Genomic DNA, 26,071 nt, shown 5'->3' on the forward strand with positions numbered 1-26,071 from the left:
TGAGGGTAAGTAGTATTATTTATCTGTTGACACTAGGACCCAGAGAGAGAAAGTAATTTGTCCAAAGTAACCCAGTTGGTAAACAGCAGAGCTGGATTCAAATCTAGCACTCTGTCTCCAAACTATTTGCTTTTCACATATTTCTTCAAAATATGTCCTTCACCCTTTTACCCACATCCCTTGCAGGTTCTATGTTGTGTTACTTTTCTTATCCTTAGGGGTATTCCTTTGTTTTCTTTTTTTCTTAGCTCCTTTACTCTCCTATTCCTTGATTTCAGTGTCCTTTCCATGTGGAGACAGGTTCATCCCAGCAAGAAATGGGCCGACAGGGCCTGAGGGAAGAACTGGGTACAATTGAAAGAGGGGTATTGGACTAGATGAAATCAGTGACTAATAAATTAATTCCAGCGGATCAAAATATTCTAAGGGCCTAGAAGAGAGGGATCCAGAATCTTAGTAGATAGAAAGTTATATACAGTGGCCTTGGTAAGCAGTCAGACAGCAGAGCATGGGGCCACAGCCCTTCTGTTTCTCACTTGGGTCTGTCCATCACTTGATCTGCTCTATTTCAAGTTCTTTTTCTGGTGATGAGAACTTTTATATATGCCCTTCCCAGCATTGTTCCTGTGACAATTCCCCCCCCCCTTTTTTTTTTTGCCTTTGATGGGCTCCTGGACCTTCCTAGATGCAGTGGGGAAAAAAAAATCCGAGAACAGAAACCATTTCTTGTTTTTTTTCCATGCATTAAAAATTTATTGAATTTTCCATACACAAAAATCACACCAAGTGGATTTAAAAATTGAATAGGACCCGAAACCATAAAATTCCTAGAAGAAAACTTAACGGGTAAGTACTTCAACACTGGTTTTGGCAATGATTTTTTGCATTTGACACCAAAGGCAACAAAAGCAAAAATAAACAAGTGAGCGTCCATCAAACTAAAATTTCAGCAAAGGAAAACCATCAACAAAATGAAACCGATGACATGGGAGAAAATATTTGCAAACCACATATCTGACAGGGGGTTAATAATATCTAAAATACACAAGAATTCATGCAACTTAATTTAAAAACAGAAAATAAAAACGAAATTAAAAAATAGGCAGGGGCACCTGGGTGGCTCAGTTGGTTGTGCCTGCCTTCAGCTCCAGTCATGATCCCCCAGTCCTGGGATCAAGCCCCACGTTGGCTCCCTGCCCAGCAGCAGGTCTGCTTCTCTCTCTTCTTCTGTCCCTCCCCCTACTCAGGCTCTCTCACTCACACACACTCTCTCTCAAATAAGTGAAATATTTTTAAAAAGCAGGGAAAGGACATGAACAGACATCTTCCCAAGGAACACATACAAATGACCAACAGATACATGGAAAGATGTTCAACATCACTAATCACCAGGGAATTGCAAATCAAAGCTGCAGTGAGATATCGCCTTGTACCTATGAGACTAGCTATTCTCAGAAGACAAGAGATTCCTCATATGAGTGAAATTCTATGGTATTTGTTTCTCTCTGACTGACTTATTTCACTCAAATGTGGAATTTAGGAAACAAAAGAAAGACAAAAAAGAGACATAAAATATTCACTTAGATACAGAGAAGAAACAGATGGTTGCCAGAGGAGAAGTGGGTGGGCGGGATGGGTGAAACAGGTGATGGGGATTAAAGAGTGAACTTATCTTGATGAGCATTGAGAAATGTATAGAATTTTTTAAACCATCATATTGTACACTTGAAGCTCATGTAGCATTGTTAATTATACTTGAATAAAGATGTAAAATTAGGAAAAATAAAAATGTTGGATGAAGGAAAAAGAGATGATAAGTCCTGGCAAAGATAAGGAGGAAAGGAACCCTTGCACACTGTTGGTGGAATTTTTTTCCCATTATAGAAGACAGTATGGGGGTTCCCCAAGAAGTTAAAAACAGACCTACCATATGATTCAGCAAACCCTTCTCTGAATATATCCAAAGGAAACAAAATATTATCTTGAAATGATATTTATACTCCCATGTTTATTGTAGCATTATTCACAACAGCCAAGATGTGGGGACAACCTAATTTTCCATTAGTGGATGAATAGATCTCTCTCTCTCTCTCCTTCTTAAACACACACACAGGAATACTATTCAACCTTTAAAAAGGAGGCTGTAATTTATGAAAATATGGATGAACCCGGAGCACATTGTGCTGAGTGAAATAACTCAGAGAAAGACAAATGCTGCATGGTATCACTTATATGTAAAGTTAAAAAAATCAAACTCATGGAAACATAGAATTGAAAAGTGGGGTTTTGCGTCCGGGATGTGTGAGCTAGGTAGAGGTTGGTTAAAGGGTACGGACTTTGAGGTATAAGATGAATGAGGTCTGAAATTCTAATGCATAACATGGTGACTATAATTGATAACACTGTATTGAATAATTAAACTTTGTTAAAAGAGTAATACTTAAATGTTCTCACACACAAAGAGGGTGAGTGTGGGAGGTGATGGTTGTGTTAATTAACTGGATGGAAGGAATCTTTTCACAGTGTGTGTGTATATCAAATCATCACATAGTATACTTTTTTATACAATTTGTACACAATTTTATTTCTCAATTCTATCTCAATAAGTCTGGGGGGTGGGAAACCAACAAACGCTTTCTGGAGCCTTTTCCTATGATGGTGACAGAGGGATAGTGAGAACACAGGAGCATATTCTGTGTGAAGCTTTCCTTGGAGGTCCCTGAAATTAAAACCAGATTAAACTTTCATCGCTACATGTGTTGGGATATTATGTTTGTCTAATGAGTCCTTATATTTGCTCTCACTTTCCTGTTGTTTTCAGCTGTGGGATATCTGAGGCAGGAGACTGTGGGAGAATAGGGATTTCTCTCAGAGACCAAAGGTATGTGGCCTAAATGAATCATGACAAAACACTGCCTGGTGTCTTCCAAGGTGTCACATGTTATGTGCGAAGAGGGGGTGAGGAAGAGGTTAAGTGTTGGGTATGGACTGTGGGAGGTGAGCTCTTTGCTACTGCATGTTTTTATACTCTGGTGAAAATGTACAATTACATGGCATGCTGATTTAAATTTGTTTTAACACCAGATATAAAATTCTCAGAAGAAAGATTATCAACTTGCCTATTTATTAAAAATCAAGCAAGCTGTGGCTGAAAATGTTTAATGAAAATAGACTCTTTGGGGGAAACCATGCTGAACTACCGTTGCTTAAGGGATTGTGTGCAGGTTCCTATTATTGGCAGGGCACTCACTCCATCAGCGTGAGTGACATCCTTCTCTCCTCTGGCCTTCCGCTCCACTGGCTCATGGCCATTACCATTCTCAAGGTTAAGCTATGAACAAGAGTGTTACTAGTTAGAAGGCTGAGAGTGTGAGAATCTTTCCCTTTTGGTCCTAATTCTGAATAATGTTCACTAGCAATTCAAGCCTGTCTTTTCACCTATAAAACCAATATGATTCTCTTGCTTTGTTCTTTTTACCTTGCTGAGCCTCAGTTTCCTTGTCTATTAGGTAGAGAATATAGATTTTAGAGTTTCTTTCCAGCTCTGGTCTCCTGCGGTGTCTATGATCTGACAGCCTTGAGAAGAGGACGAAAGAAGCTCATCAGTAGGGAACCTTATCTTAAGTAGCAAAAGAGTTTCTGAAAAAAATACATGTAGAAAATTGAATTTTAAACATGCCAAAAAATGGTTTTTGAAGGAAATTTTTAGTGACTTGCTTTGGAAAGTTCTTTTCTCCAACTTCACCTAATTTGATGTGTTTTGATAGCTGGACTTAAAATAACCACTTATCTCTTGTTGTCTCTCTATAAAATATAAACTTGTTTTGCCATATGCTTGTTAAATGGTAAAAGCATCAATAAAATCCTCAATCTCCATGGTGCTATGTGGAAATCATCTGAAGGGAGTTAAATATTCAGTACCTGCCTCTGGGAGAGTGTCTGATATATCAGTTGTGTGTATATATGAAGGACAAAAAACAAGTGAAATTATGATATTTTAATTGAGTACAAGGAATACCAAATATCTCAAGTGATATACTACGTGAATTTCTATTCAGTGGACGGAAGAAGACATCATCTCGTGTAGTAAATTAAAGAGCACAGGTTGAAGGACATCAGAATTTATGAACCCCCGTAGGGAAAGAGAGATGCCCCACTGATTTAGGGAGAAGAAGGCATGAGCATCAGATAACATCTGGAAGACTCGAAAATGTGAGCTTAGCTCATTCTGAAGATGATCTAGTTTTCTTTACTGTAGTGGGTGGGTAGTGCCCTCCAAATATGTCTGTACCTAATCCCTGAAATCTGTCATTCTGTTACCCTGCATGGCAAAAGGGACTTTTGCAGCTGTGATTAAGGTTGGGGAGATGAACGTGGTTTAATTATATTAATCCTTTAAATCAGAGAACCTTTCCCAAAGATGTGTTCAGTAAAAAAGGGTCAAGAAGATGGGGGTGTTGTTGGCTTTGGAAATGGAGGAAGAGTCTATGAGCTAAGGATTGCTGACAGCCTCTAGAAGGTAGAAGAGTTGACAAAACAGATTCTCCCTGAGAACCTCCAGAAAGGAACATAGCTCTGCTGACACCTTGATTTCAATTGATGAGATGTGTATGAGACTTCTGACTTACACAACTGTAAGATAATAAATTTGTTGTTTTAAGCAACTAAATTTAGAGTAATTTGTTACAGCAGCAATAGAAAAACAATATATACATCCAGGCAGAGGTAAAATGTTTTATGACATGCTCTAGTTATAGCTTCACTATGTTCATTTTGTTGGTGAAATTTAAATCTATACATTGTTACTATTGGGGTGATAATAGATATTTGATAATTTCACGAAATATCCAGGTTTGGATCTCATTGGATTTTTTCCTCTCATTTATTTACTTTGATGTTGCATGAAATATTTTCAACATATAAATCACAGGAAGCAGAGTGACTTGTGAGAAATGTTTGTTTAATAATTTGATAATTTGTCTTCATGGTAGATAGGCCATACTGAATTTTATAAGGTGTTAAGTTCAAAATTGATTTCATATATGATTCTTAGTAGGCACCCTATTTGCCAGTGTGGTAAGAGAGAAGGGCATAGGCTTTGGGAGTCAGATATTCCTCAATTCAAATTCCAGCTCTACCACTTAGTAGTTGTGTGAATTTGGACAAGTGGCTCAATTTCTGTAAGTATCAGTTTTCTCTTCCTTACTTAGGAGTTAATAACTGCTTTTGCAATGAGGATTAAGTCGGTTTGTGTTTGTTAACAGGCTACCACACTCTCTGGCTCCGAGTTGTATTTCTTTCTTTACTACCTTCTTTGTTTGCTGCATAAGTCCTTTTACAATGAGTTCATTCAAATTTCAGTGTGGAGTTACTTACTAAGACACTTGAAATTAGATTTCTACTGCCTGCTGTTCAGCACTTTTCCTTTTAAATAGTAGCCCAAACTTGTTGCCAAATGATAATTAATATATTCTTTTACTATCTAAGATAGTAGGGGTCCCAGATTAAATCTAAATTATTTCCCACCTAGGATTCATGGGGGAGTTAGGGAATCTTTACTTTATGAAACCAAAGAACGTCATAGGAAAGAATTCAAGCTATGAGAGGGAGAAATGGTGGTAAAAGTCTGGTTTCAGGTCAGTGGCCTATGGCTTCAAGGGGCCAACAGCAAGCTGTGTGTGGAGCTTTGGGGCCTGAGCTCGATTTCAGTCAGACAAGGCTCTTACTTATCGTGTTTCCTTAGAAGTTTTTCTGTTTTTTTGTTTTAATTAGAAGGGGGTTTTATGCCTTAGAAGTTTTGAATACTACTTCCCTTTGATGTAAAATGTTGGGATATGGAGAAAATTTAACTCAGAAGTCAAAACGAGTAGTATTCATACTAAAATTATGCTACTGCTTTCCTCATATGTGTATAAGATTTTCCAGGACTTAAGCTTTTTTTTTTTTTTAATCTGACATTTGGCAGGATTCTTAATTCTATTTAAATTTGTGGGTCATGGCTAATGTTCATCAATCAATTAATATGTGCATATGACCTCAAACTCAGTTGAGTCTATAGCCACATTGATTTATAAACTTGTTTTATTATTAATGATTTCTAAATTTTTATTAGACATTGTTGCTGCATCCAAATGACTTTCTTGAATCTGCAACTATTTGTGTTTATCTCAATTTCACAATATGACTTTTTAGAAAGCATTCTTATTGTGTAATGTCTTTTTCTCTTGGGTCTGACACCACTTCTTTGCTTTTTAACATTGCCTTCGTTAAAACATCCCATTGCTTTAGATCTCTATTAGAAATACAGATATTTCCCCTCTTTATATCACAACGAAGAATTGGATACATAAACTGAAAGGCTAAATCAGGTTATACAACTCATAACAAGCAGAGGAGGAACAGCACCCATCAATAGTAGTCCACAAAACAATTTAAACTTATCAGATACATTCCTGAAATATGGTTGAGCAACCAGTTCTCATGTTTCTTTTTCTTTTTTTTTCTTCTTCTTTTTTTTTTAATATTTTATTTATTTGACAGAGAGAAATCACAACTAGGCAGAGAGGCAGGCAGAGAGAGAGGAGGAAGGAGGCTCCCTGCGGAGCAGAGAGCCCAATGTGGGGCTCGATCCCAGGACACCGGGATCATGACCTGAGCTGAAGGCAGAGGCTTTAACCCACTGAGCCACCCAGGTGCCCCTCATGTTTCTTTTTCTTGAAAGCAAAAGAACTGTTGTGACATCAGGAGGTAAACCCTGTTATTTACTAATAGCTGAAGTCACCTATGCCTTCTATTATACAAAGAAATAAAAGCAAAAGTTGCTCAAGGTCCTGGGAAATCCTGGCTACATCCTAGAACACATTTTAATGTGGCACTTAGAGTTGTGTTTTCATCATGGAGCTTTTTTTTTTTTTTTTTTTTTTTGGTATTTATTTATTTATTTATTTTCAGCGTAACAGTACTCATTGTTTTTGCACCACACCCAATGCTCCATGCAATACGTGCCCTCTCTATTACCCTCCACCTGGTTCCCCAACCTCCCACCCCCCGCCCCTTCAAAACCCTCAGGTTGTGTTTCAGAGTCCATAGTCTCTCATGGTTCATCTCCCCTTCCAATTTCCCTCAACTCTCTTCTCCTCTCCATCTCCCCATGTCCTCCATGTTATTTGTTATGCTCCACAAATATGTGAAACCATATGATACTTGAGTCTCTCTGCTTGACTTATTTCGCTCAGCATAATCTCTTCCAGTCCCGTCCGTGTTGCTACAAAAGTTGGGTATTCATCCTTTCTGATGGAGGCATAATACTCCATCATGTATATGGACCACATCTTCCTTATCCATTCGTCCATTGAAGGGCATCTTGGTTCTTTCTACAGTTTGGCGACCGTGGCCATTGCTGCTATAAACATTGGGCTACAGATGGCCCTTCTTTTCACTACATCTGTATCTTTGGGGTAAATACCGAGTAGTGCAATTGCAGGGTCTTAGGGAAACTCTATTTTTAATTTCTTGAGGAATCTCCACACTGTTCTCCAAAGTGGCTGCACCAACTTGCATTCCCACCAACAGTGTAAGAAGGTTCCCCTTTCTCCACAACCTCTCCAACACATGTTGTTTCCTGTCTTGCTAATTTTGGCCATTCTAACTGGTATGAGGTGGTATCTCAATGTGGTTTTAATTTGAATCTCCCTGATGACTAGTGATGATGAGCATTTCTTCATGTGGATAGCCATTTGTATGTCTTCATTGGAGAAGTGTCTGTTCATATCTTCTACCCATTTTTTGATATGACTATCTGTTTTGTGTGTGTTGAGTTTGAGGAGTTCTTCATAGATCCTGGATATCAACCTTTTGTCTGTACTGTCATTTGCAAATATCTTCTCCCATTCTGTGGGTTGCCTCTTTGTTTTGTTGACTGTTTCCTTTGCTGTGCAGAAGCTTTTGATCTTGATGAAGTCCCAAAAGTTCATTTTTGCTTTTGTTTCCTTTGCCTTTGGGGACATATCTTGAAAGAAGTTGCTGTGGCTGATATCGAAGAGGTTACTGCCTATGCTCTCCTCTAGGATTCTGATGGATTCCTGTCTCACATTGAGGTCTTTTATCCATTTTGAGTTTATCTTTGTGTACGGTGTAAGAGAATGGTCGAGTTTCATTCTTCTACATATAGCTGTCCAGTTTTCCCAGCACCATTTATTGAAGAGACTGTCTTTTTTCCATTGTATATTTTTTCCTGCTTTGTTGAAGATTATTTCACCATAGAGTTGAGGGTCCATATCTGGGCTCTCCACTCTGTTCCACTGGCCTATGTGTCTGTTTTTATGCCAGTACCATGCTGTCTTGGTGATCACAGCTTTGTAGTAAAGCTTGAAATCAGGTAACATGATGCTGCCAATTTTGTTTTTGTTTTTCAACATTTCCTTAGCAATTTGGGGTCTCTTTTGATTCCATACAAATTTTAGGATTATTTGCTCCAGCTCTTTGAAAAATACCTGTGGAATTTGGATCGGAATGGCATTAAAAGTCTAGATTGCTCTAGGCAGTATAGACATTTTAACAATGTTTATTCTTCCGATCCAAGAGCATGGAATCGTCTTCCATCTTTTTGTGTCTTCTTCATTTTCTTTCATGAGTGTTCTGTAGTTCCTCCAGTACAGATCCTTTACCTCTTTGGTTAGGTTTATTCCCAGGTATCTTATGGTTCTTGGTGCTATAGTAAATGGAATTGATTCTCTAATTTCCCTTTCTGTATTTTCATTGTTAGTGTATAAGAAAGCCACTGATTTCTGTACATTCACTTTGTATCCTGCCACATTACTGAATGGCTGTATGAGTTCTAGTAGTTTGGGAGTGGAGTCTTTGGGGTTTTCCATATAAAGAATCATGTCATCGGCGAAGAGAGAGAGTTTGACTTCTTCATTGCCAATTTGGATACCTTTTATTTCTCTTTGTTGTCTGATTGCTGTTGCTAGGACTTCTAATACTATGTTGAACAAGAGTGGTGAGAGTAGGCATCCTTGTCGTGTTCCTGATCTCAACGGGAAGGCTGCAAGCTTTTTCCCATTGAGGATGATATTTGCTGTGGGTCTTTCATAGATAGATTTTATGAAGTTCAGGAATGTTCCCTCTATCCCTATACTTTGAAGCGTTTTCATCAGGAATGGATGCTGGATTTTGTCAAATGCTTTTTCTGCATCAATTGAGAGGACCATGTGGTTCTTCTCTCTTCTCTTATTGATTTGTTCTATCACATTGATTGATTTGAGAATGTTGAACCATCCTTGCAACCCAGGGATGAATCCCACCTGGTCATGGTGGATAATCTTTTGAATGTGCTGCTGGATCCTGTTTGCTAGGATCTTGTTGAGAATCTTAGCATCCATATTCATAAGTGATTTTGGTCTGAAATTCTCCTTTTTGGAGTCTTTGCCTGGTTTGGGGATCAGGGTAATGCAGTCTTTGCCTGGTTTGGGGATCAGGGTAATGCTGGCTTCATAAAAAGAGTCTGGAAGTTTTCCTTCTGCTTCAATTTTTTGAAACAGCTTGAGGAGAATTGGTGTTATTTCTTCTTTGAAAGTTTGGTAGACTTCCCCAGGGAATCTATCAGGTCCTGTGCTCTTGTTTTTTGGGAGGTTTTTGATTGCTGCTTCAATCTCGTTACTAGATATCGGTCTATTCAGGTTGTCAATTTCTTCCTGGTTCAATTTTGGGAGTTTATAGTTTTCCAGGAATGCATCCATTTCATCTAGGTTGCTTAGCTTATTGGCATATAACTGTTGGTAATAATTTCTGATGATTGTTTCTATTTCCTTGGTGTTAGTTGTGATCTCCATGGAGCTTTCTTTTGAGTAGCAGTGGTTCTTAGCCCTTCTAGTCCATGTGGGGAGCTTCTAAGAAATACTGATGCTCATGCTCCTGGACAAATCACAATTCGGCTCTATAAATCTAATATGCTGCCTAATGAAGGGCCTGTCGCTTAAGTGTTGAATTCTCACATTCATTCATTTCTGGAGAGAGCAGATGAACATGGCTTACAGGGCAGCCTTGTGGGATTTTCTACAATTAGCTTGGTTGCTTGCCTGAGGAATTTAAAATTTTAAGCCTGAGATGGTTCTAAACATTTATTAATGGGTTCTCTTGAAATATTGATTTTCTCGCCCCGTAAGGAGGGTTGCTATTAGTAACAGAAATAGAATTCATAGGTTTTTTTTTTTTTTTTTGTTTTCCTCCCATCCCGTTCACTTGTAGGGGAATTCAGATTCATACCTTTGACCATTCACCTATACAACAGAAAACAATTGGCTAAAGAAAACTCAAGCTACATATTCAATTAACAGCTAATCTGCATCCTGGCAGTTTGTTCAAGCTGCTCTGGAGGCTACTATGGTCTGTCATGGGAAGTTTCCAGCCAAAGGTATTAATTAAGACTCATTAGGGTAGTCAAAATAGATTATCTGTTTTGCTTCCATCTTCAGTCTCTGGCATCTCCATTAGTCTTGCATTATAGCCATGGTCATGACTCTAACTTTTGTTTACTTACCCTCTACATGGATCTGCCAGTTTCACCTCTGCATAAGTTTCCCCTATCTTCTTGGCATGCCCACCTGTGTCCTTACTCCCTGGTCCTCCTACTCATCCTACACGCTTGCTTCCCAAATCTGCATCCCTATTCTGCCATTCTTGCTATTGTTGCTCTTTTTGCCAATATTTTCCTTATCTGTCTTGACACTCATCTGTTCTGATGCTCTCCACTTTTGAACCTGAACTCTGTATCTGTTCTCCCTCTTGACCTCTGCCCACCTCTGCTAGCCTTCATCCACTCAGGAGACTGAGTCATGAAGTTCTGCCAAATTATGTAAAAAAGAAAAAGTAAATTTTCCTTTCCTAAAAGAGATTTTAACCAAGTTCTGTTTTTGCTACTGCTATGAAGGCCTTTAATATCCGTGCTTGCCTGCGTTTTGGTAAAATAACCCATTGTAAGATAAATGGAAAATTCTCTAATGTATAATTAGAGTATATTATAAAATTACATATAGAACACTGGGACAACAGGGAGCAATTAGCATGCAAAATACAACCTGCAATTACAAATAATAATAATTACATATATGAGTATTTAATTTTTCATGTCTTATAAAATACAGCAAGGAAAATAAATCTGAAGCCAAAGTCTTGTGTCTGGAAGTAGTTGTGTCAAGTTAAATAAGCATCAGTCTTTGGTGAGTGGGATTAATAAAAAGACCAGATCAGTGGACACTTCTGCAGATTAAATGATATTTTCTGACCTTAAGAGCATCATTTCTGTCCACTGTAAGACTGTATCAAAATCAGGTTTGTGGCTAATTTGAGGATCTTTGTAGCTCAGACTATGTCCAACATTTTATTGGGAATTTCATATGCATTCTGGTTCTGAGAAAGGAAAAGACATTTTTTGGTAACTCAAATGTTATTTTCCCAAGTTCTATAATATATATTCAGTTAGATTTAATTGGAATTAATGGTTCTCATGGAACAAGGGCATTTGACCATTTAAATTTCTGAGTAGTGGGAGTCCACATGGTAAACAGAATATGCACCATTATAAAGTAAAACCTTTTTATTTACAATGATTCAGCAAAACCTGAGTGTCTTTGACTATATAGATTACTAACAGAATTGAAAAAACAGGTGAGGAAAGTTCAAGAATAATCATTCCAAAGAAAGCTATGTCCAATATGAATATTAAACATTAATGTTTAAAAGTAAAAAAAAAAAAACACCTTAAATTTTTGAAGAAGATTTTCTTAATGAAGCAATTCAGGACTCTTTATACTGTCTGAAAAACAAGGTAAAAACCTGGTTTCTTATGGGTGCTTGACATAATGTGAAAACTGTTATTTTGTTTTCCCTATAGAAGTAAAAAGATAATAGGACAGTCCTAGATTCTTAAAATAGATTCTTATCTAGATAAGGGACAGAAACACACTTCTCTTTATTCAATTGCTAATCACTCCAGAAGGGGTGGGCTGATTTTTGTTGTGTTGTGATATTAAAGGAGACCAGTTTAGGGTAAAATAATAGAAGTCATGGTTTTTATTTTTTTTTTAATGCATCATTAAAACATCAGTCCTTGAATGGAAAAAGATAATTCACATTTTATTCAGAAGTTTCTGATTCCTGGAATCCTTAATAAAAATTCCATAGCTTCCAGAAATAAGTTTCAATGTCTATAATTTATGCTATTAAGTTGCTCTTATAATTTATGTAAGTAAACATAGGGAAACATCTTTTTCTAAAAGCTTCCAGAAAAACGGTAGACAAAACATTCAAAGATATCAATCATGATATCATGATATTTGTGTCATGATTGAAGTATTCAGGGGATTTCCATATTGATCTAAACCAGTACTTAGTGTACCCCTTGCCTCCACCAACAGTATTGGCGTCACCTGGGAGGGGGGAGAGTAAGGATTGTCAGAAATGCAAATTCTCTGCCTCTCTCCCAAATCCACTGAATCAGAAGCTCTTCAGGTTCTCTTCAGGAATCGAGCAATCTTAATTTTAACAAGTCCTCCTGGTGATTCCACTGCATGCTAAAGTTTGACAAATAGATCAATGTGTCCATTCATCTATTCATTGATTCATTCGTAATAGCTGCTGCCAACAAGTATGTACCGTATAGTATTCTAAATTGCTATGAAGGAATGGGAGGCAAGGAAAATGACAGGGAAAAAAGGATCAAGCTTGCATATCTGGATCACCGTTGGAGATTTGTCAAAATAAAAGTACCTGGAATTTACCTCATACCCCAGTGAACCACCACCTTCTGGTGATAGCCATGGCTCCGCCCAAGAAATAGGGGAAGGCAGAATGGTGAAAGCTTTCCTAACACCTGGAGAAAGGACATAATATTGATGGAAGATCCCTTCTCTGTAGGCAAAGGCTGCGCACAGAGCAAGAGGAGTATTTCCACAGTAGCAAGAGGAACATTTCACAAGAGGAGTATCTTCATCGTTTGGTGGCAAGTCTGTTTACTATGTTTGTACGAAGTGACAGGAAACATACAGAGAAAATAGGACTTCTAAGGAATGGGTGTGTTTCCAGGCATCACTCAGCTCAGAATATATTTTATACAGTAGGTATTTATAAAACTCTTCCTGTCATTGAGGTACAAAGCACAGGGCTCTGGCAGAGCATGTGTGGAATTTTAAAAGAGGAACTTAGGTTCCAGCCAAATTGGACCATCATTTTTTCCTGAACATTTCCCACCTCCTCCCATTTCCTAGGCTTTGATCAACCTCTTTCTGCCATCTGGAATGCCTCCACTTCATTTCTACTTTTCAAAATCCCATAAATTCACCAAGGCACACTTAAAAAAATCCTTTTTAAAAAATATGGCCTGATATCCCTCTGCCCCTCAGTGTAATACAATGTCTTCTTCCTTCAGTTTCCTCCCAGTACTTGATGTGTACCTTTGTGTTGTGAGCCCCATGTTCACACTGTCTTATGTAGAAATATAGGTGGTTTCCTATCAATGAATCTAACTTACTATTCATCCCCATCAGCTATAGAAAAGACTTGATTGTTCCACTTCAAGTGTACTCATTCACTAGTCAAGTTGGGACTCAAATTCAGTCAGTTTGGGTTCATGCCTCCTACCAGGACTGGTGTTCCCTTATAGGTATCTTCCTTCGCCTTTCCAGACTCTAGAAAGGAAGCTCAGGGGACTCATGACATAGGGGACACAGGTGTGCCTGGTTGGTCTTCTATGATATCTCACTTCTGTTTGGGAAGTATCTCTGGTTGGTATAGCTCTGGCTAGTATTGCTCATCTGTGTTCTAGGTATGGTCAGTGTCTCCCTTCTATCTTCTCTCTCAGTAATACTCCCACTGGTGAAGCTGTCCCCATACTCCCTTGGCCTTTCAGCATCTGCTGAGGGTCCCTCATCTCCCTGATGCAGCATTCTCAGGTAGGCTCAAGGACTCTTTTTCACACACTGAGGTTCTTCATTTTCAGATACCTTCCATGTCCCTCTGAGAGGACTCCAGAGATTTTTTTGGGTTACTTTCTAGAGTAGAGGGTGGGATTTATCTCAGACTCTCTCAGCCTAAACACAACTTGCTACTAATTCTACTCTATGGGCTCAGGGTGGCCCAGTTCACTCAGTGAGGAGTGAACTGGGTCACTCTCCTCTAAGGGTCCCTGTAGGAAATGATGTTCAAGCATTCTATACCTGGGATTATCAGCCTACCTGTTTCTGCATCCTCCCTCCCCACTCAAAGCTTTCAGTCCCAGAGGTACCCAAGACAGAAGAATCTCAACTTTCTGGATCTTCCCACCCTTTCCTCAGTTTCCTCCTCCAGCCTCAGGATGGGCTTTCCCCAAATCCCTCTTCTTTTCCCTAGCATCTCCGTACTATTGTTTACGGTTAAAATTCTACAATCCAGTCTTTTATGATTGGCCAGTTAGTGTTTTGAAGCACATCTTTGAGATTCCTGAGAAAATCTTTTGCCTTTCATGTGTCTAGCTCTTGTATTTGAAAGCTAGGGGTTTTCATGTCTATTGTGAACCCTCTAAATTAAAAAAAAGAAAAGAAAGTCATAATGTGGCTCTGAGTTCTTTATTCTAGGCAGGTGCACCCTCTCCATGAAAATGGTGAGCACATTGTTCTCAGTGTGTGGGGAGCCCCAGGGAGCATTTCATTTGGAAAGAAAAATAGAGATATTGAAAAACAAATGAAAATATGATTTTTTTTTTTTTTGCTACACCTCTTTTGGTTTGTCACATTCTGCCTTTTGTCATATTACATATCTTCTTCTTGGTTCCACTTTTTTACTAACACTCGCTCAGACTGTCAACTTGAGGTAAGAGTGGAACTAAAACCCTGTTCATCTCTAGATGCTCCTCAGCACCTAGTGGGGTACTATGTTCAGAAGTATTTCTTTCAGTGTATTAATTCTCAATATTTCACTAACATTAAATAAATTTTAATCAATATTTTAGTAACATTAAATAAATAGCTATTTTACAGCTATTTGTTTATTACTGGAAAAAAATTTCCTTTGCCTGTGTCATCTTTTTGAGTTGCTTATTTAAATCCTGAGTAGAAAATAAAATTCTCTCAGGAATTTACCCTTGATTCCCTAAAGCTTACACTGCCTTTATTTATAGTGATGATACTAAAAACCACCGCCTAATACTGCTTTAAAAAAAGAGGGAGGCACCAGCACTCATTAGTTTTGCCTAATTAAAAGAGTACTCAAATATGTTTTATTTTATTTTATTTTTTTCAGTGTTTCAGAATTCATTGTTTATACACCACACCCAGTGCTCTGTGCAATACCTACCCAACACAGTACCCACCAGCAGGCTCACCCAACCCCCAACCCCCTCCCCTCCAAACCTCACTTTGTTTCTCAGAGTCCACAGTCTCTCATGGTTTGTTTCCCACTCTGATTTCCCCCAACTCACTTCTCCTCTCCGTGTTCCCATGTCCTCTGAGTTATTCCTTATGCTCCATAGGTAAGTGAAACCATATTATACTTGACTCTCTCTGCTTGACTTATTTCACTCAGCATAATCTCCTTCAGTCCTGTCCATGCTGATACAAAAGCTGGGTATTCACCCTTTCTGATGGAGGCATAATTCTCCATTGTATATATGGACCAACTCTTCTTTATCCATTTGTCTGTTGAAGGGCATCTTGGTTCTTTCCACAGTTTGGTGACTGTGGCCATTGCTGCTATGAACATTGGGGTACAGGTGGCCCTTTTTTCACTACATCTGTATCTTTGGGGTAAATACCCAGTAGTGCAATTGCAGGGCCATAGGGTAGCTCTATTTTTAATTTCTTGAGGAATCTCCACACTGTTTTCCAAAGTGGCTGCACCAACTTGTATTTCCACCTACAGTGTAAGAAGGTTCCCCTTTCTCCACATCCTCTCCAACACTTGTTGTTTACTGTCTTGTTAATTTTGGCTATTCTAACTGATGTAAGGTGATATCTCAATGTGGTTTTGATTTGAATCTCCCTGATGGCTAATGATGATGAACATTTGTTTATGTGTCTATTAACCATTTGTATGTCTTCTTTGGAGAAGTGTCTGTTCATGTCTTCTGCCCGTTTTTTGACATGATTATCTATTTTGTGTGTGTTCAGTTTGAGGAGTTCTTTACAAATCTTGGATATCAGCCCTTTGTCTGTAGTGTCATTTGTGAATATTCTCTCCCATTCTGTGGGTTGCCTCTTCATTTCGAGTTTATCTTTGTGTATGGTGTAAGAGAATGTTGAGTTTCATTCTTCTACACATAGCTCTACAATTTTCCCAGCACCATATATTGAAGAGACTGTCTTTTTTCCACTGTATATTTTTTCCTGCTTTGCCGAAGATTATTTGACCATAGAGTTGAGGGGTCCATATCTGGGCTCTCTGCTCTGTTCCACTGGTCTATGTGTCTGTTTTTATGCCAGTACCATGCTGTCTTGGTGATCACAGCTTTGTAGTAAAGCTTGAAATCAGGTAACATGATGCTGCCAGTTTTGTTTTTGTTTTTCAACATTTCCTTAGCAATTCGGGGTCTCTTCTGATTCCATACAAATTTTAGGATTATTTGCTCCAGCTCTTTGAAAAATACCTGTGGAATTTGGATCGGAATGGCATATTAAAAGTATATATTGCTCTAGGCAGTGTAGACATTTTAACAGTATTTATTCTTCTGATCCATGAGCATGGAATGGTCTTCCATCTTTTTGCGTCTTCTTCAATTTCTTTCATGAGTGTTCTGTAGTTCCTCCAGTACAGACCCTTTATCTCTTTGGTTAGGTTTATTCCCAGGTATCTTATGGTTCTTGGTGCTATAGTAAATGGAATGGATTCTCTAAATTCCCTTTCTATATCAAATCTGATTCTTATAGCTATTAACCACCTGTGTGAGTTCTTTGTCTCCCACTCCCTCCTTTCCTGTCTCCTCCATCTATCTTTCCCTTTCCTTTTGTCCCCCTTCCTCCCTCCTCTGCCAGCTTGCTCTCTCACCTGAATGTGCATTTTGAAGGCAGGTGTATACTGGTGTATACCTGTACCTCAACACTGGTGTCTGAAGAATGGGTCTAGGCTGTTGTGATGTTGGGGAATGCCAACTGGCTTGCTCATTTTGGTTCTCATATGTCTCAACTTGTAACGAAACCAACAAGAACCTTGAGTCTGGTCTCTGAATTCTGCAAGAGTAGAAGAATATTAGAAGGGTTTTTTGGTTTGGTGCTCTAAAAATGGAGGTTTGTGTTATTCAAATTAATAAAGATTTGTGGGCACAAGAGGAATATCTACCTATCCATAGTGTTGATATAGATGGATAATACTTACCTATCTATAGTATTTGTTGTCATTTCATAGGTCAAGATTTATATCTTTAGTTCTCACAATTATTTTTAAATATTTTATCTATTTATTTATTTTAAAGATTTTATTTATTTATTTGACAGAGAGAGAGATCACAAGTAGGCAGAGAGGCAGGCAGAGAGAGGAAGGGAAGCACGCTCCCCGCTGAGCAGGGAGCCCGATGTGGGACTCGATCCCAGGACCCTGAGATCATGACCTGAGCCGAAGGCAGTGGCTTAACCCACTGAGCCACCCAGGTGCCCCTATATTATCTATTTATTTATCAGAGAGCACACATGGAGGGGGAGCAGCAGGCAGAGGGAGAAACAGACTCCCCGCTGAGCAAGGGCCCTATGTGGGACTCAGTCCCAGGACCCTGGGATCATGACTGGAGCTGAAGACAGCCGCTCAACCGATTGAGACACCCAGGCATCCCTCTCACAATTATTTCAATAATCAAAATATGAAACTTGTATATATGAGTCAGAGTCTTAGTGCTGACTTGACCAGGAGAGTGGGTCATGGAGAGAATTACCAGCAGCCTGGAGCACCTGGCTCAGGCTCCACGTCCCTGAGGCCCTCGTCACCACAGCTGCAGAGTGTTAGGTGCTGCACTTAGGTCGCCAACCTGGACCCGGTGGGCACAGAGATTGGATGCTGCTGATAACTGCTGCCTCCAGGGCACCTAATATTGCCACCATAGCTACCAGTGCAGAAGCGAGCTTCCCCTCCCTCCTGTGATCCTCTTGGCTTTATGCTGCTGGCAGGAGGTGGTGTGTCTGATCTGGTCAGGGGCTGGCACCCTGGTTGCAAGTTCGGCTTGAGAAAGTGAGATTCTGACAGGCTGAGCCTGGGTGGTGGGAGAGAGGAAAGGGGAGAGTCCAACAGGACTGCAAAGAGAGAACATTTTCAGGCAACTGAGGAGTGGGAGGGAGATTCAGAGGAATGGCAGCCAAATAAGGAGTGATGTCGACATGATTGCAGTTAGAAGAATCTTGGGGGAGGGGCACAGATGGAGGGACATTTGCAACAATTAGGCTCTTGCTCATCTAGAGGAAGAGCTCTATGCTTCTGTGTTTGGAATATAACATCAAAAATATTGTGGAGGAATAAACTGCTTGGTAAAGTTTGGTATCTATCTCATTGTATACTAAGTATTTTTATTTCTTTGTTATGCCCCCCCCCCTTTTTCCTTCAGTGTTCTAAAAAGAAAATTTTGGAAAAAAAGAAGAAGAAACTTTGGGTTGATAGACTCCAGTCTTACATGTAGATGATAGTTTCTCTTAGCATAATCTCCTTCAACATTTTGGCTTTCTATGCTATATTAGTCTCTCTCTCTCTCTCTCTTACCTAATGGAGATAGTATATAAAGCCCAGATTGTTGAAGGAACTACCAGAGAGCAAAAGAACTTCTTCCTTTTTGATTTCTTGCCATACCTCTTCTGACTTTCTATGTCTTAGGCATAAAACAAAGGAAATAAATAAATCATTTAGTTGAGAATTCATGTTGAGAAATATAAGAAATATAAAGAATATAACGGGTTTTTTCTAATTGGAAGAGAATAACTTTTTATTCTCACTTAAAAAATAAACAAGAATCTTTCCCATACTAAGAAGACTATTGATGCACTCTCAGAGGATGGGATGTAAAAGGAACAGTGTCTCTGACCATTTCTCCTCTCAGAAGTCACTGCAAAATAAGAATGGTAACAGCAACAAAATTATAGGTGTTCAACTTTATCTTTGATCCAGCCAGGAAATATCTGAAACTCCAAAGTATAGTATAGGAAGGTGGGAAGTGGATGTATGACTGTTCAGCCATTTAGCAGATCAAAGGTAGGTTGAATCTAAAGGGGTGTGTATGGCATTTGGGGGAGGTTATCAGTGAGAAGATGGGTGATTTACCCTGTCGAATTTCAGGAACTCTTAGAAATAGAAAACACCAGGATGGAAGGGTGGAAGAGTCAGGAAATGGAAAACAAGAGATCCATTTGTTTAAGGAGCAATTGGACCTCAGTTCCCACCTTCATTCTGAGAAGTTAGACCACTACCCTTCTAGTATCCCAATAAAAGTTGAGAGATCCGTGTCTTGGAGAAATTTCAGAAATAGTTTTTGGAATTGCAGATAGCACACATAGAAGAGAGCAGAGATTTGGTTCCAGATGGCAAACAGAGGAACTACAAGAAACTCTGCGTTTATAATGAAGAGGCCTCTACAGTGTTTTTCATCACCTCACTTGAGAATACCAGCAGCCAGAGTCCTATCCCAGGAAAGGGATTAAAGGAAACTCAGAAATCGACCAGACCTACAAATAAAGATATTTTGGTGGGGTCTCAATGAAGAGCTAGATCCCTACTTGATTGCCCTACTATGAAGTTCACTAGTTGTCAAGCCCTGCCTGTATAGCAAGGTTCCTGATCAGCATTTTAATGCCTCATTTTTAGCTATAAACAAATGACCAGATATTTGAAGAAAGCTTCCAACATGAACGTGCCCTCCCCCACCCAAATTAAGAAACTCAGAAGTAACAGAGGCAATGCAGGGAATTAAAACAAAACAAAACAAAACAAAACAAAACAAAACAAAAAACCCTATAAATTAATGCTAGTTAATATCGTTAAATAAAAACGCAAAGCTATAAAACAAATATAGTCAGAGTAAAGACCACTTGAAAATTCAAAATGATACTTGAAATTAAAAATGCTCATCATGATTTGGAAGATAAAATCAAGGAAGTCTTCCAGGAAGAAAAAACAATAACGACATGAACACGAAGGGAGAAGAGCTAAGACAAGTAGAGGCTTCATCTAGGAGGTCTGGTATCCTCACAAATGGAAGTTTCATAAAGAGAAAAAAAAAGATAGTGATAGAGAGGACATTTTCAAAGTAATAACAAAAGAAAATTTCCTTGACCCGAGGCAGGAAGGCAGCCTGTGGGGATGAGCTGAGCGGAGGGCCTGTTGCTATACGGACATCCTCGGAAAAGGTCCTAGGCCGTCTGCAGGAAGGTCGTGGCGCCCTCGCGGAGGAGGAACAGGCGTCTCCCAAGGACAAGGCCTGCTCTCAACATCACCTTGGCAATCAGTGGCATCATCCATTTTCACAAATGAAAAAAAAAAAAAAAAAAAAAAAAAGAAAATTTCCTTGGATATGGGTCTCCAGATTAAAAGAACCCACCACGTATCAAGCACAATGAATGAAAACTATACCCCTATTGAGCATGTCATTGTGAAATTTTGGAACAACAGGGATAGCGATATAACTCAAAAAGCCTCCAGAGAGAAAAAGCAGACACATACAAAGGATTATGAATTAGAGTCATATCAGCTCTTTCAACAACACTGCAGACTAGAAGAAAATCTTCAAAATTCTGAGGGAAAATTATTCCCTCCTTACTTGTAGATTCATGTTTGTTTGGTTTTTTTTCCCCCTAGTTCTGTCAGTTCTTAACCCAGTTAAACTGTCATCCAAGTGTGAGGATAGAATAAAGTTATTTCAGAAATACAAAGCCACACAAAAAATTTTACTATCCAGGACCACCTGGCTGGCTCAGTTAGCATTCAACTCTTGGTTTTGGCTCAGGTCAAGATCTCAGGCCGGTGAGATCAGCCAGTGTGGGGCTCTGCGCTCAGCACAGATTCTGCTTGAGATTTTTTCCTCCTTTTCCTCTCCCTCTGCTCCCCCCAACCCACCCACCCTGGTCATGCACATACATGCACATGCACGTGCTTTCTCTCTCTTGCTCTCAAAAAATAAATTTACTATCCATGCAAGAGTTGTAGCTATCAGCATGAAAGTTATAAACATGTATAGTGGGCAGTTTAGCTGTGGGACATTCACTCGGGCCCTGTCTGTTTGGAGGAGCCAGAGCTGGCTAAAATTGTGATCTCCTGGTAGGTGGTAACAGGAGAGTTATGGGGAAGACAGTTGCTAGGCAGAATAAGGAAACCTGGGGTCCTTATGTATAAGCAAACACATAGTAAATGTTCAACTTATATTTGTTAATAAAAGTACACTGATGATGTTGTAATGGGTAAAAACCCAGGTTATGGCCATTATGAAACTTAGCTGAACTCAATAAAGCTTTTGAAACTATCACTCTGGGTTTGACAAAATTTGGCAATCTCAGATCCCCTAGAAAGAAATCAATATCTAGAAAAGAGTGATCCTGGTAGTGAATTGGCAAAGAGAATTGTGTACAGATTATGAAGCAAAAGAAAGAACAGAAAGGAGAAACCTGTAAAGAAGGGGTTGGCAAAGTGTTTGCAAATATTTTAGACTTTTCAGGCCATATGGCCTTTGTCCCTTTGTCACAGCTACTCAATTCTGCTGTTATAGGGCAGAAGAATTATAGACAATACATAAATGAATAAGCATGGCTATGTTCCAGCAAATACTCCTATTTTTACATGTAAGAGTCATTCATATTTCACAGGCAGCATAAAGACAGGTGGCAGTGTTTGCCAGTGTGTGTTTTAAACTAGCAAAGACCAACGGATTGTATTTTCTAGCAGTATGAAACCAATGACAAAGCTTCAACATTTGCCTGATCCCCTCCACAGACAGTCCCAAGTAATCCAAAATGGAAATGTATATTCCTCCCCAGGCTTAGAGTGACTAGGTCATTAGGTGGAAAATGCTAGGGCTAAGTAGGGGAAATCATGATAGTTAACAATTTTTATAAAAACAAAAACAAAAACAAAAACAACAGAAAAAGCGGTACAAGGACTTTGCTGTTATAGCTGCTAAGTGCAAAGCAGTCAGTAGTCTTATTTTTGGAAGATGCTGGTCACTGTAAGAGAAAAGTAGAGTGAATTGGTCTTCTCATACTTATTAAAGGGATTGAGTCAAGCAAAATAGACAACCAAGGGAATAACATGAATTGTCTGTTTGTATCTAAGTGTTCATGTTTCTTTAAATTTTGCTTCAAATCACTTATAAATTTATGACGAAACTACTATGATTGCCTATAATTGTTCTTTGTGAGTAAAGAAGACAAGATGGAGAGTCAAGAGACATGAGTCTGAGTCCCAGCTCTAACAATTAGCTGTATGTATTTGGCAAGTAATTCAACCTTTCCAAATCTGTTCTGATTCTTCTTTCTTAGGATTAAGTGTTTGACTGGATAATCTGTGAAGTGACTTCCTGATCTAAAACTCTACGTCTCAATGTATTTAAAATGTTCAACTTAATGTACATACAAAATAGTACACTCTCTTTTATTTAAGAATGTTTTTGGGATATGATTATATTTGAAATGGGAAGACAAAAGTGAAAAAACAAAGGGGGTAAAGAAGGAAGAGACAATAAAAGTAAAGGAGAGAAACTAGACTTCTCTGATTAAACTATTGTTTGTAGATTTGGATTTGGAACCATGCAAATATTTCATATAATTCTAAAATAAAATAGTAGAAAAACATTCTCATAATTGAAAGGAAATGAACATGTTTATGGGGTGGTGGCATATTGGAAATGAATTCGAGTAACTATAACACTGAGTAATTTGATCATTCATCCTCATAGAATGTATCATCCTGAGGACAAAAAGAACTTAAAAAATTTTAAACTATTTTCAGTAAATGTATTATTGGTGGTAATTTTGGTATTTTTATTCTGAATCTGATATGCATATATAGTGTATATAGTATGGTGTTATTGAGAAATGAGATTTTTGGCAAAGGAGAAAAGAGCTAACATTTATCATACTTGTGAGATTAAATACAAATATATAGATCTATATATATAGATCTATACAATAGAATTGAATTGGGGAGAATAGTATAAAATCAGGATATATTCTATTTTGAAGAACATATTTTGCCTATCTCTGTTCCTGAGAAAGTCTAGAAGCAATCATCTACCCAGTAGAATTTTAAATACATCAAAGCACACCCTGCTCTCTCAGCAGAGCGAGACTTTGGTGTTTAGGTTTATTGAGTCTCCTAGTTCCCCTGTGTGTGGACAGGATCTCAAAGTGGCTGAGCCTCGCTGCAGAAGCTTCCAGATGGAGTTTCCATATCAAGGTGAACTTAACCATTAACGGCAGTGGAATCAAGAGACAGGGGACTAATGGAAATCATGGTCAGACTTAGAGGGGACATACTAGTGACAACTCACGTGGGGTTGATCAGCATGGGAAAATCATAGAGCTCTGGCTTAGCTGAAAGCAAAACAGACTGTGAGTGCCAGCCCCTGACATTAGCAACAGAAAACAGAATGCCTAGGGAGGCTAGACTAGTCCAAACTCCCTTAGTAGCCTCTGTAGCTAGCTCATAGTCAAGTATTCAGACAGGGGGCCAGGTCTCCCTCCTCGACTAAAGCCATGAGATTATCTGAGCCACACTCCTTTCCCCACACCCAGACATTATTTGGGAGCAGAGGAGAAAAGAGCTCTGAAATGTTCTTCATTTTCCTGATTTATATAAGCCAAGTCTGAGTTCCTTATGGACACATTTTAAATTGTTGGATTGAGATTATTGAGTGGGACCAAACAATTTGTTCCCTGTCTGCAACTCAGTGAATGGTGCTGATGAATAAGACCAGATCAATTATAGATAAAATAATAGGCCTATTTTTTCCTTTTTTACAAATCTGAATTGCAAGGCAATTTTCCATCTCACCGAACAGTTTATTAAGATAGTCATTAATAATTTTCCTCTTTTGAAAAAAACAATAATTTACCAGTTGACTACTGTTTCCTTAAACAGTATTTACCTTACCAGCTAACTTAAAATGGTGCTTACTCTCTCACACGCACAGACACACACACTTAAAGTGTATAGTTTCTCAGAGTATATGGAGTAATATGGAGTAGGAAGGGAGCAGGGACTTCTTCTGAAGAAGTTGCAAAGTTAAGTGCTCACAGGGACCCAGACAGGTGAAAATGGAAATGATGAAATCCTACTGGCTGGGACTCTGGCACATGAGGAGCCCATGCCTGCCTATGGAGAGGAGGCCAGTGCTCTGCTCTGAGGTTTACAGATGTTTTAAGACAGTTGGATGTATAAACATATAACTGAAACCTGTTTTTTAATGTTGGCACCTGGATAAAACAAAAACCCTACTGTGACAGCCGGATATCCCAAGTGGGCAGGTTGGGTTTAACTCAAGGACATCTGATTTACAACCTCAATCTAGTCCAGTCAAAGGCACTTAGTACATGGAAACTGAGGCTCAGAGAGCCTGTGACTTAACAAGTTGTTCAGTCATATTTTAGCTCCCTTAAAAGTTGTATTGTTTCTGAAAAAAATTACTGTAGCTATTTGCAATAGGCAATATGTAAAGTGGCTCAAAATTCAAAAGGAACATGAGGTATAAAAGAATATTATTATTTTTTAAAAGTGTAATTTATTTATTTGAGAGAGCGGAGAGAAAGAGCCCAACCACCGTGGAGGGAAGGGCAGAGGGAGAAGCAGACTCCCTGCTGAGCGGGGAGCCCAACCTCAATCCCAGCACCCTGGGATCTTGACCTGAGCCACAGGCAGTTGCTTAACCGATTGGGCCACTCAGGCGCCCCTAGAAAAGATTATTTAAGGTCCTAGGTTAGCAACCAATGTTAACAGTTGCTTGTATACTTTTCCAGAGATATTTTATGCAACTCACCTATGTAACTGTATTTTTTAAACAGTATCTTAATTAGCAGATGTTGGGATCCTTTCTGTAGAAAATCAAAAAGAATCTACAGATAATTCATTAGAAATAATAGAATTAAACATGTTGGATATATATGTTTTTTTTTTGTTTTTGTTTTAAATGAAAGTCAGCTCCATTTTTTTACACCAGCAATAAATACCTAGAAAATATCTGGAAAGTATCAGAAAATAGCAAATAAGTACACAAGAGCAAATCTCATAAAAGACATGCAAAATCTCTATGGAAAACTATAAAATGATATATACATTTAATATACACAGAATAACTATAAAGGAGACATTACCTGAAAACCTGAATGAGTGGAGGGAGAAACTATAGGTAAGATAATATTAATGCTTTCCTAGGGGGGTGAACAACCCTGACCTGACAATGGCAAGGCCTCCAGTATTTTGTAGGTCTTCTTTAGCATATGAAAGTTCTTTCAAAACCTCCGGTTTTCCTAACCTCCCCCAGACCACCAGTATATAATCAGCCACCCCTCACAGGCCCCATGCAGCAGTTCTTCTGCCCAAGGAGGTCCTAACTCCCTGCTTTAATAAACCACCATCTTGTACCCCCCCCCAAAAAAATTAGAGATATCAGTGGATCTATAGATTCAAAGCACTTCCAATCAAAATCTGGATAGTTTCTTTTCATGGATCCTGGTAAGCTGATTCTCTTTAACACATTTTCAGGCAAATGTGATTTTGGTGAAATATTCTTAGTGAGCAAAACTAACCTCTGCTTTCTTTTTCCTCTTTACATGTTTCTGATGGACATGTTTATAATGTGTGTTCATCTCATATCTAAATTTGAACATCTGGTTAAATAATAAAAGTCTTGGGACCCTTATGTTTGGACAAAGGGTCCTTTAATTCTAAAGATTTAATTATTTTGAGAGAGAACTTTACAGGTGGGGGGAGGGGTGGAGGGAGAAAATTTCGAGCAGACTCCTTCTGAGTTGGAGCCCATAGCTCCATCCCACGATCCTGAGATCACAACCTGCATGAAAATCAGGAGTCCGATGCTCAAGTGACTGAGCCACCCAGGTGCCCCAAGGATCTTTTAATTCTATCCCATTTT

This window comes from Meles meles, chromosome 5, assembly GCF_922984935.1.
Source record: "Meles meles chromosome 5, mMelMel3.1 paternal haplotype, whole genome shotgun sequence".
Classification (NCBI taxonomy): Eukaryota; Metazoa; Chordata; class Mammalia; order Carnivora; family Mustelidae; genus Meles; species Meles meles.